General features: G+C 39.1%; 1 pseudogene; it reads left to right on the forward strand.

Moving 5' to 3' along the window:
* Positions 1–1552: 1552 nt before the first annotated feature.
* LOC126069544 (patr class I histocompatibility antigen, B-1 alpha chain-like) lies at positions 1553–13527 on the forward strand (annotated as a pseudogene).
* The last annotated feature ends 7765 nt before the right edge of the window (positions 13528–21292 follow it).

Raw genomic sequence — 21292 nt, forward strand, 5'->3', positions numbered from 1 at the left:
ATTGATGCAGAAAAGGCATTTGAAAAAGTTCAACACTCATTCATGATAAAACCTCTCAGCAAAATAGGAATAGAAGGAAAATTCCTCAACATAATAAAGGGCATTTATACAAAGCCAACAGCCAACATCACCCTAAATGGAGAGAGCCTGAAAGCATTCCCATTGAGATCGGGAACCAGACAAGGATGCCCTTTATCACCGCTCTTATTCAACATTGCACTAGAGGTCCTAGCCAGAGCAATTAGGCTAGATAAAGAATAAAGGGCATCCAGGTTGGTAAGGAAGCAATTAGGCTAGATAAAGAATAAAGGGCATCCAGGTTGGTAAGGAAGAAGTAAAAGTATCTCTATTGGTAGATGACATGATCTTATACACAGAAAACCCTAAGGAATCCTCAAGAAAACTACTGAAACTTATAGAAGAGTTCAGCAGAGTATCGGGATACAAGATAAACATACAAAAATCAGTTCGATTCCTCTACGTTAACAAAGAGAACTTCGAAGAGGAAATCACCAAATCAATACCATCTATAGTCTCCAAGAAGATAAAATACTTAGGAATAAATCTAACCAGAGACATAAAAGACCTATATCAAGAAAACTACAAGACACTACTGCAAGAAACCAAAAGAGATCTACATAAGTGGAAAAGCATACCCTGCTCATGGATAGGAAGACTCAACATTGTGGAAATGTCTATTCTACCCAAATTTATCTACAGCTACAAAGCAATCCCATTCCAAATTTCAATGGCATTTTTTAATGAGCTGGAGAAACAAATCACCAACTTCATTTGGAAAGAGAAGAGGCCCCGGATAAGTAAAGAGTTACTGAAAAAGAAGAACACAGTGGGAAGCCTCCTACTACTTGATTTTAGAACATATTATAGTGGCATAGTAGTCAAAACGTCCTGGTACTGGTACAACAAGAGATACATAGACCAATGGAACAGAATTCCAAATCCAGACATAAATCCATCCACATATGAGCAGCTGATATTTGACAAAGGCCCAAAGTCCATTAAATGGGGAAAAGACAGTCTCTTTCATTCTACTCTGTCCTATAGGGTCGCTATGATGGGTTTTTAGCATATGGTGCTGGCATAACTGGATATCCATCTGCAAAAAAAGAAACAAGACCCATACTTCACACCAGGCACAAAAACTAATTCAAAATGGTCAGGGAATAAAAACTAGGGACAATGCTAGGAGCCCTAACATGTGGCATAAACAGGATACAAAAGATTACTAACAATGCACAAACACCAGAAGAGAAACTAGATAGCCGGGAGCTCCTAAAAATCAAACACTTATGCTCATCTAAAGACTTCACCAAAAGCGTAAAAAGGCAACCTACCAACTGGGAAATAATTTTTGGCTACGACAGAAAAAAAGTAGAGGGCCAGCAAAGAAGACGAAGACCCTCAACAAGATGGATTGATCCAGTGGCTACAACAATCGGCTCAAGAATAACAATGATTGTGAGGATGGTGCAGGACAAGGCAGTGTTTTTTTCTGTTGTACATAGGGTCGCTATGAGTCAGAACCAACTTGATGGCACTTCACAACAACATCATCGTCACCATCGCCACCATCACCACCACCACCACCAGCATCACCAACGAGAAATGCAAAGTAACCTCCTGAAGGCTGTTAAAGTAGGGGTCTGCAAACTTTTCCTGTAAAGGACCAAAGAGTAAATATTTTAGGCTTTGCAGGTCATCAGGGCTCTTTCGCAACTATTGAACTCTACCCTTGATGCATGAGAGCAGTCATAGACGATACATAAACAAGTGAATGTGCTGTGTTCCAATAAAACTTTATAAAAATAGGCAGCAGGCCAGATTTGATGGCCACTGCAGTATATGACAGGAAACAAGGCAAAAGCTAGGTCTTCTGCCTCTAAGTCTGTATTACCCAATCCTCTTTCAACTAAACCAAACCATGCCATCAAGGAGATACGAAAAAAATTCATGATTTTGACATGCGCCACTATCTCTTGCAAATTAACTTTTAAGTGAGTACACGTTTGCTTAAATGCTAAAAACCTACAGATCATTTAAAAACTAAGAAGATGGAAAATAACACTTCTTAAACCAACTCACTCTACCACACTAGAAAGAGCTCTTTTCTGTTCTGATACCCTCAATCAATGTAATGTTACAGAAACCCTTATTAACTGTGTTAATTATAATAATTCATTCAATGGTTCCTCTCCAACTCAACCATCATAAAGGAAATAAATTAGCCACTCCCTGGACGTGTCTTCCTTACTGTTGATAGAGGGCCCTCAGGCCCAAAGCTGTGTTGCAGAGAGCTCAACGTTATGGGGGAGGGCACACCCAAGGCACGGCATTTCTCCCACTTCATTATCAGTGGTCCCAGCTCCCAACACATACCATCATGAACTTTACAGGCACCTCTTACTTTGTAAACTCATGGCACAGGGGTGCTCCCATTTTTCAGAACGTTATGAAAGCAAGACAATCTGATGGACTAGTCTTCAAATTTGACTTCTGAAATGTTAAAAGTTAAGAAACATAATTAAACTGCAAATGCATTAACATTTATATAAAATATAAACCAAATGCTTATCCTGATTCACCAAACAAATTACACTTTGAACATTATAAAAAACCAGTTACTTATCACCGGCACCGTTTGAAATTATTGCTAGTACTACAACTCCAAATGCCTAAGATGCCTTAAATACAAACCCTGAACATTTACATACTGATTTCACGAGCAAAGCAAAAGGTATTTGCCGGTAACAGTACAGGACTCAGCAATTTTATTGTCTGAGTAATCCTGGTTCGTTCTGATATGAAAATTCAATTATTTTAGAACGGGCCCTCTCATTAAATTTTGACAAGCAGCGAGAGCTCGGTACCAGTTATAGCTTGAAGAGACCGGGGGTGCCTGATAGCACCACACTGAATTTTAAAATGTAGTATTTTTGCAGGACAAGATTATCTGACAATTGTATTAAAAGAAGAAAAAATTAATCAACTACATTGTAATATTCAACATTGGTATATTTGGTCTTCTTTTTACAGATATTTTACTAAAATTTGCTGCAAAAAATATTTATTGCATGCTTTCCCCTGATTTCACAATTGAGCAATGTACTAGAAAAATATGTATATGTCGGTAGTGAACAGGAAGTATTTGGCTACACATTTTTACCTACTGCTTCCCTTATCAACTGAAATGTATTTGTAGTGCTTATAAGCATGATTTTCAGAAACAGAAATGACTTTATTTGCATACAGCCTGTTTTTTATTAGGATGCTTATTGTCCAAGAAAAAAAAAATCTTTTAAAGCAACTTTTGAGCAAACCTACTGTCTTTTAAAGCAGAGTTTACAGCTAATTACAACGTGGCGCGGGGGAGGGGGGGAGGCAGGGAGGGGAGATAAATAATTTCATTTCTTGCCCATAGGGGTGAAAGAGGAATAAAGAAGTCTGTAGCTCTGGGTTTGTTTGGTTTATTTTTGTTTTGCTTTGTTTTTTTGTTTTTTTTGTAAGACAGGGGTTTCTAAGTCCTTAGAGCTCTCTGCCAGAAGATGCTTCTCCATCTTCCAATCTGTCCACACAGGGCCTGTCACAAAGCAAGGCATACAAATAGTCCCTTGGAATGTTGTTTTATTGACCAAAACATTCAACCTAGGTAAAGGAGCTACCAGGTCAATAGAAAGGAAAATAATAATAGTAAAGTGAACTGAAGAGCAGGAGAGTACAGAAAGGACATCTGGTTCCCTGCATAGATACTGACACCAAGCAAGGGGACCGGAGAGCATGTCTGACTGACAATGGTGATGTCTGGGTACCTACCTCCAGCCCTGCTCTGAACTCTGCTCTTCCCTTGTCTTTTTCTCAGTAATCTTTGCCTCTCAAAGCCTTCAAACGCCATCTTTGTGTGTTTAGTTTCTGAATAACTCCTTCTCCACCACTACAAACACATACCCCAGTACTATTTAACATATTTCATTGAATTAATTTTGATTCTGAGAAGTTTTTGAAAACCTGAGCTATGCCACAGACTTCCAATTAAGTTTTCTGGGCCTTGATATTCTTCTACCTTTAAACTCTTTAGAAATCATCTGGGCCTTGATGTTCCACTTTAAACTTAACAACTCTTGTACAGTTGTTTACAAGAATAAAATCATTGAAAAAACAGTAAGTGTTACACTTTTTCTTTGGAGTAAGGGAAAGGAAAGATGAAAAAGGGGTAACCAGTAAAAGCGTCTCCAATGTAAAATATTTCATATGTTTGTCACTGATGAGAAATGTTAACCTAAAGATAAGTTTGGCTTTGTCCTTTCTGACCTACAATCCTTACCAACAGTACCAGTTGAACTGGAAAGTGAGGTTCTCTCTCATGGAATATTCCAAAATATTTTTCAGCTTTAAGGAGCTGTATTAAGATGGCAGCCTAAGAAGCATGTCTTGGGGAAGAAAGTTCAACAATAAAACCATGAAGTATCCAAAAAGCTAGGGGTCCAAAGGCCAAGTGTGAGGTGCAGCTGGAGCCAGAACCCAGGCATTGGGGTTAAATAGCACGCAGAATAAACTTTATTTCTTCTAGTATTAGGAACATAAACAGTTTACCCTCCCTGAAAATGTGAAGATGGAACTAGACTTACATGCTAAGCTCAGCAAAGACAGGCTTTCAAACTAGGACTGTAAATGTCTCACACCACTGTAAAGTCAAAATTTATACTCCCCCTTCCAAAACAAACAAAAAAAGGTTAGTCTATAATTTTTGGCCTCCCACAACAATGTCCATGCTTGTCTGCATAAATATACATAATACAGTCAAAGGGCCCAAGGACCACATGATAAAAATAACTTGTAATAATTGACATGGTTAAATATTATACAGAAGACATCACATACCTGAAATATAATCCTTTCATGACCCATGGTACATATGGTATACCACCCACTTTTTCCAGCTCTCAGGTTCTTTGGGAGTATACTTTTACCACTGAAAGTATTTGCTGCCATCCAGTGGGGACTTAAATAATGGCAAACCAAAACCAAAACCAAACCCACTGCCGTTGAGTAGATTCCGACTCATAGCAACTCTATAGGACAGAGTAGAACTGCCCCATAGAGTTTCCAAGGAGCACCTGATGGATTCAAACTGCCAACCTTTTGGTTAACAGCTGTAGCACTTAACCACTATGCCACCAGGGTTTCCAAATAATGGCAAAAGACAAAAAAAAAAAAAAAAAAAACATTAGTTGACGCAAAATAGCTGAGGTATGAGGCTTGAAAGTAAGGTAGTGCAACCAGGAAGTGCAACTAGGTAAAAAATTTGACTTTTTTTGGCTTTCGTACCCCTAGATAAGCCTTGTACGCATATTGATGGTTTCCTATGTGATAGTTACAGAGCTCTGGTGGGTTTGGTTTTGATTTTTTGTGTCATATTCAGAAAACCAGAGATACCCCATGTAACCTAATGGAAGGTGCCACGAAAAATATCAGCAACCACAGTCAGATGGTACAGGCAGGCAACTGATAAGTATGGACTTGAGAACCTTAAAAGTTCTGTGATAACTACGTAGTACCAGGTAATATTTGTCAAAATTCGTACTACTAGCCAAAAATTTAAACACACTCCATGACTCATCATGCTTCCATTAATGAAAACAAAAATACTTACAAAAAAAATTCAAAGCAGAAAACAAATGGACCCTGAAAGGGACGATATAGACTTTAGAAGTGATTTTATTACTGATTACACTCTATGAAGCCAGATCAAAAATTGAGTACTATCTTTGGAACTCATCTCTCTCTGCTACTTTTAAGCAGAAAATAAGCTAAGAGTCTTCCAGGGTCAGCTACAGGGCCCTGGCCTCCATCCCAAATATAGAAACCTACATCTGTTTGAAATACTTAACAATAAGACCTCACTGAACCAGAACGTTCCTTGGAAGCAAGGACAGCGAGACTATGTCTCACATACTTTGGACATGTTATCAGGAGGGACCAGTCCCTGGAGACAGACACCAGGTTTGGTAAAGTAGAGGGTCAGCAAAAAAGAGGAAGACCCTCAACGAGATGGATTGACACAGTGGCTACAACAGTGGGCTCAAGTGTAACAACGATTGTGAGGCAGGACCAGACAGTGTTCCATTCAGTTGTACACAGGGGCTCTATGACGCAGAACTGACTCGATGGCACCTATCAACAAGGATGGTTACCATACTAATCTGGAATTTGTGATTATTCAGACAGAGGTCTGACTGGCTTATCTTGGCCCAGCAAAACCTTCAGAGGAAGTTACAATTTAACTGTGTGAACAGCGTTGCAGAGGGCAGGAGAAGAGAAGTCTCAAATGCAAAAGAGAATAATCTGGTTGGCAGCACTTTTAACCATCATTGAGTCACAGATTCTCAGGTTGGAAGGTAATTCAGGGCCACCACCAAGTGTAAAAAGCAGGATGGATGGAGTACCTTGTAAATCAAATATCAAGCAACTGAACAAAAGGCAATGTTTTTGAACAAGATCTATATTGTGTGTCACAACAAATGCTAACAAAGCAATCTCATCTGCAAGCTGTGCTGCGTACCACCCTCTGCCCAGTGGGGCCTTTATTTTTGGCCTCACATTTAGCAGAACCTCCCTGGCCAGAGTTACATCATGAAGGGAAATGACCATCTCTTTGCTCCCACCCAGAAGGAAAGCATCAAATTAAACAGGTAAGTTGACAGGAAGTCAGTTTTTCATTAAATCACCGCCCTTCACATCTCACCTCATTCCACTCATTCACCTCCACCTCCCACCAGTGCTAGTCTCTGCTTCTGTGCAGGATTTGGCTCCCAACTAGTCAACTGAATGAATTAAGGTAGAAATCACAGCCATCTGCTTTCCACTCAACTCAGAAAATCACCCAATTTTTCAGTGATGCCTAAAACTCTTAAATCTTCTATCGAGTTTTCAGTTAATATATGTGCAAAAGACTGCAAAAATCCCTAGCTCATTTCTTACATTTAATGTAGGTAAGTGATGGGGGTTTGAGCTTTAACCAAGTGTACTCTTGGCACTATAAAATACCTTGGGGAAAAAAGATGGAACGACAATAACAAGAAGATAGAACTGCTTAGTGGTTTTAATTGGGCTGTGCATGGAATTTAAACAGCATCAGTCTAAATCTGGCACACAAAGCATCAAGCAAACAACAGCTATTTTCTCCGCACTTGAGGTCTTTGAGCTGAAACAAGAATGAACAGTTTGCATGTGGTAGTACTCACCAATTCTCGCTACTAGGCAATTTTCCTCCTTTGGAATAAAAATGCCAATTAGTACTTTTGCCTGCATATTGCAATTGAGCATTTTAAGCCACTTCTTTTCCAGACCTCTTTTGTGCAACCTTTCACACAGGGATTTGTTCTATGGGACAGTCTACAGGAAGAAAGCTGTGGCTTTGGGTCAGGAACGTTAGAGTGGACAGGACATGAATAAAGACCTCACCTGAGGTGGGAAAGAAAAGGCCTGAAAAGGGTATGCTGGTGGGGATAATGGCAGCTCAGCTACATCAGTGTTACTGCCTTGTCTGGGCACAGAAGCAAGATCACATTTCAGTTGGTGACATGCTACTTCTTCAGTTGTTTATCAATGAGCACAGTGTTTCCTCACATAGCCACAATTTCTCCTTTACTCAAAACAATTACTTGTAAAGAGGTTAGGCACTTTACCGAGGGTCTAGACTGACTTTGAGGTCATATTGCATGGTGGTTAGGAGCATAGGTGCTGGAAGCTGACCACCTGGGTTCAAATTTCATCTCTGCTGCTAATTAGCTAGATACCCTTGTTCAAGTCATGTAATTTCTATGTGCCTCAGTTTCCTATTCAACAAAATGGTGCTAATAACAGTACCTACCTTAAAAGGTTGTTGTGAAAATTACAGAAGTTAATACAAAGTGAATAGAGCAGTATCCAGCTTATTTACCTCTCCATAAATGGTTTACAAAATTATAAGTAAAAAACAAACAAGAAAGTATTCACACATTCTCAATTATGGACTTTAGAGGAAAGTCACTTATCTAGCAGCCTCAGCAACCTAGAAACCACCCTCAAATCAGAAAGCAGAAAAGCCTCTACAGACCCTAAATTGAGGTTGCAAAGTTCATGCTCCACATCTTTGCACTGGCTCAAGGATGGGCTTCTCTGGCCCTCACTTAAAAGCTTGTGCAATCTTTTGTTTTTTGATGGTAACAGCTTTATTGAGATATATGTCACACACCATCCAATTCACCCATTTAAAGTACACAAGTCGACGGTTTTTAGTATAGTCACAGAGCTGTGCTGCACAACCATCACCACTATCTAATTCCTGAACATTTTCATCAATCCAAAAAGAAACGCCAGACTCTTTAGCAGTCACTCCCCAGTCCCCAACCTCACCTCCAGCCCCTAGGCACCACTAATCTAGTTTCTGTCTCTATGGATTTGCCTGTTCTGGCCATTTCATGTCCTTGGAACCATACAATATGTGGCCCTTTGTGTCTGGTTTCTTTCAATCACCATAACATTTTCAAGGTTCATCCATTCTGTAGAATATATCAATACTTCACTTCTTTTTATAACCAAATAATATTCCATTACATAGATATGCCACATTCACTAAAGGAATCCCTGGGTAGTAAAAACAATCTGCTCAGCTGCTAACCAAAAACTTGAGAGATTTGAGTCCACTTAGAGGCACCTTGGAAGAAACGCCTGGCAATCTACTTCTGAAAAATCATCCATTGAAACCCCTATAAGGATAGGCGGGACCAAGATGGCAAAGTAGTCAGATGCTTAGTGTCATCCCTCTTACAACAAAGACCTAAAAAAACAAGTGAATCAGATATATATGACAATCTAGGAACCCTAATCATCAAAGACAAAGCTGAAGAATTAGACAGAGCAACAGTGGAAGGAAAGACAATTCAAAAACAGCAGAAATGGGGAGTTACAAATCGCAGGATCACCAACATCCTGCTAGCTGAATCTCCACAGTGCAAACAGGTTGAGGCAAGCGGCAGCATGCCAAGCTGAAACCCACACCATTGGGAGCAGCCAAGCAGTAGCAAATCTGCACACACCTCTAGAACCAAACACAAGGAACAGCAGACCTGCAAAAGTTAAATGCAAGCTCCCAAACAACCATGTACACATTAACCACTTTCCCCACCAGAGCTCCATGACTGAAAAGCATTCCTTTCTCCTAATCCATCCCCCTCCACAGTCCTGTGGCATTCAACACCGCCATGCCCCCTAAGCCAGGTCTGGAGGCATCTGCTTCTTTGCCCAGCTACTGGCGTAAGGGGTACACAGACTTTCAGTGCCTTTAGCTACCAATGCCTTACAGGCCAATACGACACTGCATGCCTTCATTAGGACAAAACGGGCAAGGCATTAACCCAAAACCTATTTTCACCTGCAGTAGCAAAGGGGGAGCTGCACATTTGTGACATTTGACAGTGCCCCGCCCCCTAAGGCAGAACCTCACAAACACACACCAGGGGCCTGAGGGCCAGCGGTACCATTTACTCCATCTAGCCGTCCACACCAGAGGCCTGAGAACTAGTAATGCCTCCCAATCCTTCCAGCCAATTGCACTGTACACTCAAGGATCAGCTGCACTACATCCCCCACTAAGCACTCTAACGGGCAGGAGTACACCTTCCATCCAGGTACCAGGTGGCAGACGAAAGTACCCTACCTTGCCCACACTGCAACCAGACACCAGTTGCCTACTCTGGACATCCTCACACAGCCCTGCCCATCCAGGACAGCAGGTGAGAGGCTATACCACTAGGTGACCAGCAACCCAGACACCTGTACTCCTGACCAACTGAAGACATCAGACAATATGAAAACAAAATCACAGGACAGGATGGGTCCAATAGGCAATCAAAATAAAACACCATATGACTTTACAGTAGAAGAAATGGCAATAGAACTACCTGACAGGGAATTCAAATCACTAATATTCAGAGCTATTGAAGAGTTGAAGCAAAAAGCAGACAAAAAAGAGGAAAAAAATAGACAAATTCATGTAAAAGAAGGACAAATTCATGGAAAATACAGACCAAAAAAAAAAAAAAGGAAGAATTCGGGAAAATAATACAGGAACAAAATGCCAAAACAAATACACAAAAAGAAATCATACAAAAGCAACAATTAGAAATCCAAAAGATAAACAAGATTTCAGAAATGGACAGTGTCATAGAAGGGCTGAAGAGCAGATTTGAAACGATGGAAGACAGGATCAGCAAAATGGAAGACAAATACTTGAATACAACTCTGAGGAAAAATCAGAAAAAAAGAACAAAGAAAAATGAAGAAACCCTGAGAATTATGTGGGATACAATCAGAAGCAAAAATCTGAGAGCGATTGGAATTCCAGAACAGAGGCAGAAAACTGATAACACAGAGAGGATCATTGAAGAATTCCTGACAGAAAACTTCCCTAATATCATGAAAGATGAAAAGCTGACCATCCATGAAGTTCAACGAACCCCTCATAGGATAAGCCCCAAAAGAAAATCACCAAGGCATATCATAACCACACTTGATAAAACTGAAGACAAAGAAAAAATCCTGAGAGCAACTCAAGAAAAACAAAAAGTCACGTACAGAGGAGAAACAATAAGACTAAGCTCTGATTATTCAGCAGAAACCATGCAGGCAAGAAGATAATGGGATATATAAAACCTTGAAAGAAAAAAATCTTCAACCAAGAAAAATATAGCCTGCAAAACTCTTGTTCAAATATGATGGTGGAATTAGGACATTTCCAGATAAACAGAAATTAAGGGAATATGTAAAAACCAAAGAAAACTTACAAGAATTATTAAATGGAGTCCTTCGATCTGAGGACAAACAACATCAGACCACAGCTTGAATATAGGACGCAAGATTTTACCAGCCAGATATCAACCTAGGAAATGAACTCTCAAGGACCATCCAAACCAAAAGAATTGTAACAGGGAACCAGAAAGGTAAATCTGTAAATGACAACAACGTCAGAACAATAAAGGAGGGAATAAACAGTGTAGATACAGAACTTTCTAGTGGAGAGGAAGGCAAGGCAATACCAAGTAATAACAGACTGGTTCAAACCTAGGAAGATAAAAAGTAAATTTCAAGGTAACCACAATGAAAGTTAACAAACCTCCTCATCAAAATAAAGAAGAAAAACATAAATTCTCAATAAAAGCGAAATCTACAAAAACAAAAGAAATGAAAAAGAAACCCACAAACAAAAGAAATTAAGCACTGGAGCGTAAGAGGAACAAAGAAAACGTCAGCACCACACTAAAAAAAAAGTACTACAAAATGACAGCAATAAACTCACACCTATCAATAATTACACTGAATGTCTAAATTTACCCATAAAGAGACACAGAGCGAAAGAATGGATTAAAAAACAGGATCCCTCAATATGCTGTCTACAAGAGACACACCTTAGAAACAAAGATGTAAATTTATTAAAAATCAAAGGATGGAAAAAAATACATCAAGCAAACAGCTACCAAAAAAGAGCAGGAGTGACAATACTAATCTCAGATAAAATAGACTTTAAAACAAAATCCACCATAAAAGACAAAGATGCATACAATATAATGACTGAAAGTGTGATTCATCATGAAAACTTAACCATAATAAACATCTACGCAAATAATGACAGGGCTTCAAAATACATAAACTCTAACAGCACTGAAAGGAGAAATTGACAGTTTCACTATAATGGTAGCAGACTTCAACACACTACTCTCGGAATGGACAGAACATCCAGGAAGAAACTCAACAAAGATACAGAAGAGCTAAAGAGCACAATCAGCCAACTTGACCTCATAGGCATATGTAGAACACTCCTCCCAACAGCTGTAAAGTACACATTCTTTTCCAATGCACATGGAACGATCTTCAGAATAGACCACATCTTAGGCCACAGAGCAACCCTCAACAAAATCCAAAGCATTGAAATAATAAAAAGTATCCTCTCTAACCACAATGCCATCAAAGTAGAAATTAACAACAGGAAGAGGAAAGAAAAAAACCAGTTACATGGAAACTGAATAACACCCTGCTTGAAAACCACTGGGTAAGAGAAGAAATCAGAAATGGAATCAAAAAATTCCTAGAATAAAATGAGAATGAAAACGCTTCTTATCAAAACCTTTGGGACACAACAAAGGCAGTCCTCAGAGGTCAATTTATTGCAACAGACGAACACATCAAGAAAGAAGGGGCTAAAATCAAAACATTAGCTACACAACTTGAACGAATAGAAAGAGAACAGCAAAAGTAGCCAACAACCACCAGAAGAAAGGAAATAATAAAGATCAGAGCAGAAATAAATGAAATAGAGAATAGAAAAACAGTAGAAAGATCCAACAAAACCAAAAGTTGGTTCTTTGAAAAGATCAATAAAATCAACAAACCACTGGCCAAACTGACAAAAGAAAAACAGGAGAGGATGCAAATCACCCAAATAAGAAATGAAATGGGGGACATTACAGCAGACCCAACTGAAATAGAAAGGATCATAACAGAGTACTATGAAAAACTATACTTCAACAAATTTGAAAACCTAGAAGAGCCAGGTGTTGTCTGGCTGTGAAGTGGACCCCGTCGGGCGCCTCCTCCGCGGGTACCGTCAGTATGCCTACGATGGCGCCGATTATCTCGCCCTGAATGAGGACTTGCGCTTCTGGACGGTGGCGGACACAGCAGCTCAGATCTCAAAGGGCAAATTCAAGAAGGGCAGGGAGGCAGAGAATCAGAGGGCCTACCTGGAGGGCACATGCGTGCAGTGGCTGGGCAAATACCTGGAGAACGGGAAGGAGACGCTGCAGCGAGTAGACCCCCCAAAGACACACATGACCCACCATCGCATCTCTGACCCTGAGACCACGCTGAGATGTTGGGCCCTGGGCTTCTACCCGGTGGAGATCACCCTGACCTGGCAGCAGGATGGGGAGGACCAGACCCAGGACATGGAGCTTGTGGAGACCTAGCCTGCTGGAAATGGGACGTTCCAGAAGTGGGCAGCCCTGGTGGTACCCTCTGGAGAGGAACAGAGATACACATGCCTGTGCAGCATGTGGGGCTGTCTGAGCCTGTCACCCTGTGATGGGAACTGTCTTCCCAGGCCAGCAACCCTATCACAGGGATCGTTGCTGACCTCCTTCTCCTTGGAGCTGTGGTCCTTGGAGTTGTGGTGGCTGGAGCTGTTGTGATGTGGAGGAAGAAAAACTCAAGTGGGAAAGGAGGGAGCTACACTCAAGCTGCAAGCAGCGACAGTGCCCAGGGCTCTGATGTGTCTCTCACAGCTTCTAAAGCGTGAGACAGCAGCCATGTGTGGGACTGAGCGATACAAGATTTGTTCACGCCAAGCTTTGTGATTCAAGAACCCCTGACTTCTCTTTTTTTGCAACTGGCCTCTGAATGTGTCTGCGTTCCTATGAGCATAATGTGAGGATGTGAGGAGACTGCCCACTTCTGCCCACCAGATCCCCTTCTCCACACTGATCATGATTGATATTCCCTGTTTTCCAGCAGAGGTGGGCTGGAAAGTCTCTATTCCTCACATAACATCCTGTCACTGTGCTCTGCAGCGTTTCACTTTTCTATTGAAAATGAGAATCTGAGAATGAATCTGATTATTCATATTTTTGCTATGAGTTGGGGTTGATGGGTTAATTAAAGGAAATGAAAATTCTGAAAATTGAAGAGAGAAAATAAATGCAAGCCTGAGAATGTTCCGGAAAAAAAAAAGAAAACCTAGAAGAAATGGACAAATTTCTAGAAACACACTACCTACCCAAAATAACACAAAATGATGTTGAGAATCTCAAAAGATCCATAACAAGAGAAGAGATTGAAAAGGTAATTAAAAACTCCCAACAAAAAAATGCCCTGGCCTGAATGGCTTCACTGGAGAATTCTACCAAACTTTCAGGGAAGAGCTAAAATCAATACTACTCAAGCTAGTTCATAGCATAAAAAAGGAAAGAATACTCCGGAGCTCATTCTATAAAGCCAGCATAACCCTGATACCAAACCAGGCAAAGTCACCACACGAAAAAGAAAACTACAGACCAAAATACCTGATGAACATAGATGCAAAAATTCTCAACAAAATTCTAGCCAATAGAATTCAACAGTATAAAAAAATAAAATACATCATGACTAACTGGGATTCATATTTTTTTCATGCAGGGATGGTTCAAAATTAGAAAGCCAATCAACATAATCCACCACATAAATAAAAAGAACCACATGATCTTATCAATCAATGCAGAAAAAGGCATTTGACAAAGTCCAACACCCATTCCTGATCAAAACTCTCAGCAAAATAGGAACAGAATGGAAATTCTTCAACATAATAAAGGGCATTTATACAAAGCCAATGGCCAACATCATTCTAAACAAAGAGAGACTGAGAGCATTCCTCTTGAGAATGGGAACCAGACCAGGATGCCCTTTATCACCATTCTTATTCAACATTGTGTTGGAGGTCCTAAACAGAGCAATAAGGCAAGAAAAAGAAATAAAGAGCACCCAAATTGGTAAGGGAAAAAGTAAAAATATCCCTATACACAGATGATATTATACACAGAAAACCCCAAAGAATTCATGAGAAAATTACTGAAACTAATAGAAGATTTCAGCAAAGTATCAGGATACAAAAATCAGTTGGATTCGTCTACACGAGCAAAGAGAACCTCGAAAAGGAAATCACCAAATCAATACCATTTACAATAGACCTGAAGAAGATAAAGTACTTAGGAATAAATCTAACCAGGGACATAAAAGACCTATACAAAGAAAACCACAAAACGCTACTACGAGAAACCAAAAGAGAGCTACATAAGTGGAAAAATATTCCATGATCATGGATACAAGACTCTACATTGTGAAAATGTCGATTCTACCCAAAGAGATCTACAGATACAATACAATCCTGATTCAAATTCCAACACCGCTCTTTAACGAAATGGAGAGACACATCACCAACTTTACATGGAAGGGGAAGAGGCCCCAGATAATCAAAGCATTATTAAAGAAGAAGAACAAAGTGAGAAGCCTCACATTACCTGATTTTAGAACTTGTTATATAACCACAGCCATCAAAACAGCCTGGTACTGGTACACCAACAGACACATTGACCAGTGGAACAGAATTGAGAACCCAGATGTAAATCCGACCATCTGTGATCAGTTGACATCTGATAAAGGGCCAGAATCTTTTAAATGGAGAAAAGAAAGTCTCTAACAAATGGTGCTGAAATAACTAGATGTCCATCTGTAAGAAAATAAAACAAAACCCATACCTCGCACCATACACAAAAACTTAAAATGGATCAGACTGAAATGTAAAACCTAAAATGATAAAGATCATGGAAGAAAAAGTAAGTACAATGCTAGGAGCCCTAATACATAGCATAAATGGTATAGTAACCATAACTGACAATGCACAAAACACCAGAAAAGAAACCAGATACCTGGGAGCTCCTAAAAATTAAACACCTCTGCTTATCAAAAGACTTCACCAAAAGAGTAAAAAGAGAAGCTACAGACAAGGAAACATTTTCGGCTACATAATATTCAAAAAGGGTTTAATCTCTAAATACACAAAATACTTTGACACCTCAATAACAAAAAGACAAATAATCCAGCTAAACGATGGGCAAAGGATATGAACACGTACTTCACCAAAGAAGACAATCAGGCAACAAAAAGATACATGAGGAAATGCTCGTGATCATTAGCCATTAGAGAAATGCACATCAAAACTACAAAGAGATACCATCTCATCCCGACATTACTGGCACTAATCCAAAAGACACAAAATAACAAATGTTGGAGAGGTTGCAGGGAGATTAGAACTCTTACGCACTGCTGGTGGGAATGTAAAATGGTACAACCACTTTGGCAATGATATGGTGCTTCCTTAAAAAGCTAGAAATAGAAATGTCTTGTTGTTGTTATTGTTAGGTGCTGTCGAGTTGGTTCTGACACAACAGAATGAAACACTGCCTGGTCCTGCGCCTCCTCACAATTGTTGCTGTGTTTGAGCCCATTGTTGCAGACACTGTACTAATCCATCTTGTTGAGGGTCTTCTTCTTTTTCACTGATCCTCTGCTTTACTAAGCATGATGCCCTTCTCCAGGGACTGATCCCTCCTGATAACATGTCCAAAACATGTGAGGTGCAGTCTCACCATCCTTGCTTCCAAGGAGCATTCTGGTTGTACTTCTTCAAAGAAAGATTTGTTCCTTCTTTTGGCAGTCCATGGTATATTCAACATTCTTTGCCAAAACTACAATTCAAAGGCATCAATTCTTCTTCAGTCTTCCTTATTCATTGCGCAGCTTTCACATGCATATGAGACTACTGACAACACCATGGCTTGGGTCAGGCGCACCTTGTCCTCAAGGTGACCTCTTTGCTTTTTAACACTTTAAAGAGATCTCTTGCTGGATGCAGTGCATGTTTTGATTGCTTGACTGCTGCTTCCATGGGTGTTAACTGTGAATCCCAGTAAAATGAAATCCTTGAAATATGATCCAGCAATCCCACTACTAGGAATATACCTGAGAGAAATAAGAGCGCCACACGAATAGACATATGCACACCCATGTTCATTTTAGCACTATTCACAATAGAAAAAGATAGAAACAACCTAAATGCCCATCAACAGATAAATGGATAAACAAATTACACACACAATGAAATACTATGCAATGATAAAGAACAATGATGAATCCATAAAACATCTCACAACATCGATGAATCCGGAGGGCATTAGGCTGAATGAAATAAGTCAATCGCAAAAGGACAGATATTGTATGAGACCACTATCATAAGAACTCAAGAAAAGGTTTACACACAGAAGAAAGCATTCATTGATGGTTATGAGGGTAGGGAAGCAGAGGGAGGGGAAATCACTACCTAGATGGTAGACAAGTATCAGCTTCTGTAAAGGGAAGGACAACACACAATATAGGGCAAGTCAGCACAACTGGACCAAAGGAAAAGCATAGATGTTTCCTAGACACATCCAAACACTTTGAGGGACCAAGTAGCTGGAGCTGGGGCTGGTGCTGGAGCCTGGATACCATAGTCTCAGGGGACATCCAGGTCAACTGGCATAACATAGTTCATAAAGAAAATGTTCTACATCATACTTTGGTGAGTAGCGTCTGGAGTCTCAAAAAGTAGCCATCTAATATACATCTATTGGCCCCATCCCCTCCGGAGCAAAGGAGAATAAAGAAAACCAAAGACACAAGGAAAATATTAGCACAAAGGACTAAACGACCACATGAACCAGAGACTCCACCAGCATAAGACCAGAAGAACTAGATGGTGCCTGGCTACCACCGATGACCACTCTGACAGAAATCACAATGGAGAATCCTGGAGAGCACAGAAGAAAAATGTAGAACAGAATTGAAATTCATGAAAAAAGACCAGCCTTACTGGTCTGACAGAGGCTGGAGGAACCCCCAATACTATGGCTCCAGTACACTCCGTTAACCCAGAACTGAAACCATTCCGGAAGCCCACTTTTCAGACAAAGATTAGACAGGCCTATAATACAAAACATAGCACATGTGAGGAACGTGCTTCTCGGCTCAGTCAGATATACGAGACCAAATGGGCAATGCCTGTCCAGCAGCAGGACAAGACGGCAGGAAGGGGAAGGAACTGGACAAATGGACACAGGGAACTAGGGATTGAAAGGGGAAGCATGCTGTCACATTATGGAAGTTGCAACCAATGTTACAAAACAATGTGTGCATAAATTTTTGAATGAGAAATTAACTTGAGCAGTAAACTTTCACCTAAAGCACAATAAAATTTTAAAAAAGGTAAAAATAAAATAAAAAGACAAACAATACAAAAGGAAGAAAAAAAACCCTATGGAGCTTTCTACTCTGACACACATGGGGTTGCCATGAGTCAGAGTCAACTTTACAGCAACTGATGTTATACATTCACTAAGGAGTGATAAGTTCACAATGTCAGGGTGAAAAGTAGTTAATATCGCAACTAAATGGGCCTCAAGAATCCTCAAAACCTGTAAATGCCATGCACTTCAGGGAGAGGTTGGTTTTGTCCAAGTCAGTGCTGCTACTTAAAGTAGCAGTGTCAAGTCCTCAAAGTCAGGATAACGACTAATAGGGCAATCCTAGACAAAACTCTCCATTGAAATCTCAGACATCTGGTGAGCACCTCTTCTTGTCTCTCCCTTGAAGCTACCCACTTCACGTCTTGCTACATACTCTTATGCAATCCCTTCACTCTTCAGGGTTGACAACAATTGCCTTCTCAGATGTGATTCTAGTTCCTCCTAACCTTGATCAGCCCTTCTTTCATCTCTGTGCAACCTCAGTCCATGTAAGAGGTACCAAAAAAAAAAAAAAAAAAAAAAAAACTGCCATTGAGTCAATTCCGAAACATAGTGACCCTATAGGACAGAGTACAGTTGCCCCATAGGGTTCCAATCTTTACAGAAGTAGACTGCCACATCTTTCTCCCGTGGAGCAGCTGTTGTGTTTGAACCCCCCAAAATTTTGGTCAGCAGTCGAGTGCTTAACCACTGCATCACCAGGGCTCCTTATGTAAGGGGTAGTGGTCAAATATTGTTCTAGTGAAAAATTTTAGAACCTTTATTTTCTTCCCAAATAAAATACTATGAAAGTCCCTGAGACACTCCAACTTGGAAGAGTAGAACTCTGTTTCACTGGTTGTAGGAAGACAAGTGTGAGATTGGATTTCGCAGTAGGGTCAATGGTTTTCCTATGAAGAGGTTCAATGTCACTCAAAATGAATCCTTTTTCTTCTTCTTTTTCATAAACTGTGGCTTTATGTTGCGATGAAAGTTATTTTAATGCTTAAACTGTGGGACCAGTCTCATTACTTGGAAGTGACACTTTGTATATACAGAAAAAGTCAGTCATGAGCTGCTACTCTAACTTATTTTTCTGTTTGTTTTTTTTTTTAATAATTCACCACCACTCATTGACAAAGCTTGTGACAGTCTTTGACAGATCTCATTGCCAAGTCAAATTCTCAAGCAGCCATATATATATAATACATATATATGTATATATTGATTTATTTATATATAAATATACACATATTTATGCTTTAATTTATATTTTACTTATGCATTTCATTGACTCTAGGACACCAAAGATTATAAGATGCCCATTATTTAATGTACCACAAGGAAACACTGATAAATGATGATATGATACTTCATTATCAATTAGAATATTTTATACTGAATGTGAGAGATGTTCAGACCTAATTAGATTGTGGTCTGTAGGGGTGTGCCCACCACTCCCTCTCCCAGCACCAAGGACAGATGGCTGCTGCACTCCCTGACCTCCCATGGTTTGCCTGAGCATAGGACATGAAAGCCAGAAACCATCACACAGTACCCAGCACATAGTAGGTGCTCAGTAAATATATATTAAACAAATGAATTGATGAACAGGAGAAGACAGCCACAGATTAGAAATAACTTTAAAATAAGAGAATAGTATGCCTAAGTTTATGCCAACAAATTTGAATATCTAGATAAAATGGACAATTTTTTTTGGAAAATATAATTACTACAACTGTCTGAAAGAAAATTCTTAAAAACTGCAATGAACAATAACTAAATATATAATCGGTGACATTGACAATGATCTACTCCTCCAAGGGACACTAAATGCACAGACGGTTTAAAGGTAGAGTTTAGCAGTCCCTTGAGAAACAGATACTTTCTATACCATTTAAACTGTTCTAAAGCATGGAACCATTCCCAATTCATTTCACAAGGTTTGCAAATGTTTAATACCAAATCTGACAAAGATGGCACGTAAAAAGAAAATTGGCAGAAAAAAACAAAACAACAACAACAAAAAAACCTTTCTTAGAATACAAAGGCAAAAACGTTAAATAAAACATTAGTGAATCTAATCCAAGAATATTTTAGAAAATAATACACAACTAGAAGAAGAATATGCTTTGACCAAGTTGATTTCTTTTAAGAAAAAAAAGGATGGCTCAATATTAAGATATCTATTGACATAATTTATTACATAAGCTGGCTAAAGGGGAAAAATTATATGATCCTCTCAATAGTTGCCAAAATAGTATTTGGTAATTCAAATCCAGCCTTATTTTTAAAAAATAATGAACTAGGAATAAAAGAAATCTTCCTAAACATGATAGAATATTTATCAAAAATTACCATCAAACATAACTAGCAATGAAACACAAGAGCCCTTCTCATTAAAATCAGGAACACAATAAGGATATCCATTATCACCACTATTACATGACATTATCATAAAAATTCTAGCCACTGCAACAAGATAAGAGGTATTTCTTTTTGAAAAGGAAGAGGAAAAATTATCATTATCTGCAGATGATATGACAGCCTAGAAAATCCAAGGGAAAAACTGTTAGAAACAATAAAAAATTCAGTAATATATATATAAAGCTCAATTGTTTTCCTACATGCAAGCAATAACACATTAGAAAATATAGTAAAACAGATGCCATATAAAACAACAACAACAAAAAAAAGAATCCATGAGGCATAAATCAGAAAATTGCAGTTCAGAAACAGGTCTATGCATATTTGGGACTTTAGTATATGATAAAAATGCTATTTCACATCAATGGATAAGTAAATGATGGATTATCCACTTAAAAAATGAAGTTAGACCCCTCCCTTACAACAAATAAAAATGAATCCAAATGTAGTAAAAATTCAACTATTTTTAAAAATCAAGAGAAGCAATGGAAACCAATATAGCAGAATAATTTTTATAATCTTCAAGTAAGGAAGATATTTCTAAGTATGACATGAAATCCAGAAACCATAAAACAAAAGACTGACAGATTTAATTCCATAAAAAATAAAAATGTTTATTTTTTTTATAGGGAGAGGCCATAAGCAAAGTTAGTAAACAAACAAAAACCTGGGGAAAGTAGTTGCAGCATATGACATTGTGACGAATAAAGAGTTTCTACCAATCAGCAAGAAAAAGATCAACATCCTAAAAATAAGGTGGAAAGGATGAGAACTAGCAACTCACAAATGTAATATAATAAAAAGGCTACCAAATATAACAAATAGATCAGGGGTCAGCAAACTACTGCCTCTGGGCCAAATCTGACTGCTGCCTGTTTTTATAAATAATGGAACACAGCCACATTCCTGCATTTAAATATTGCCTATGGCTCCTTTCCTGCTACATGGAGGCAGAATTGTGT

The sequence above is a fragment of the Elephas maximus genome, chromosome X, assembly GCF_024166365.1.
Source record: "Elephas maximus indicus isolate mEleMax1 chromosome X, mEleMax1 primary haplotype, whole genome shotgun sequence".
Lineage (NCBI taxonomy): Eukaryota > Metazoa > Chordata > Mammalia > Proboscidea > Elephantidae > Elephas > Elephas maximus.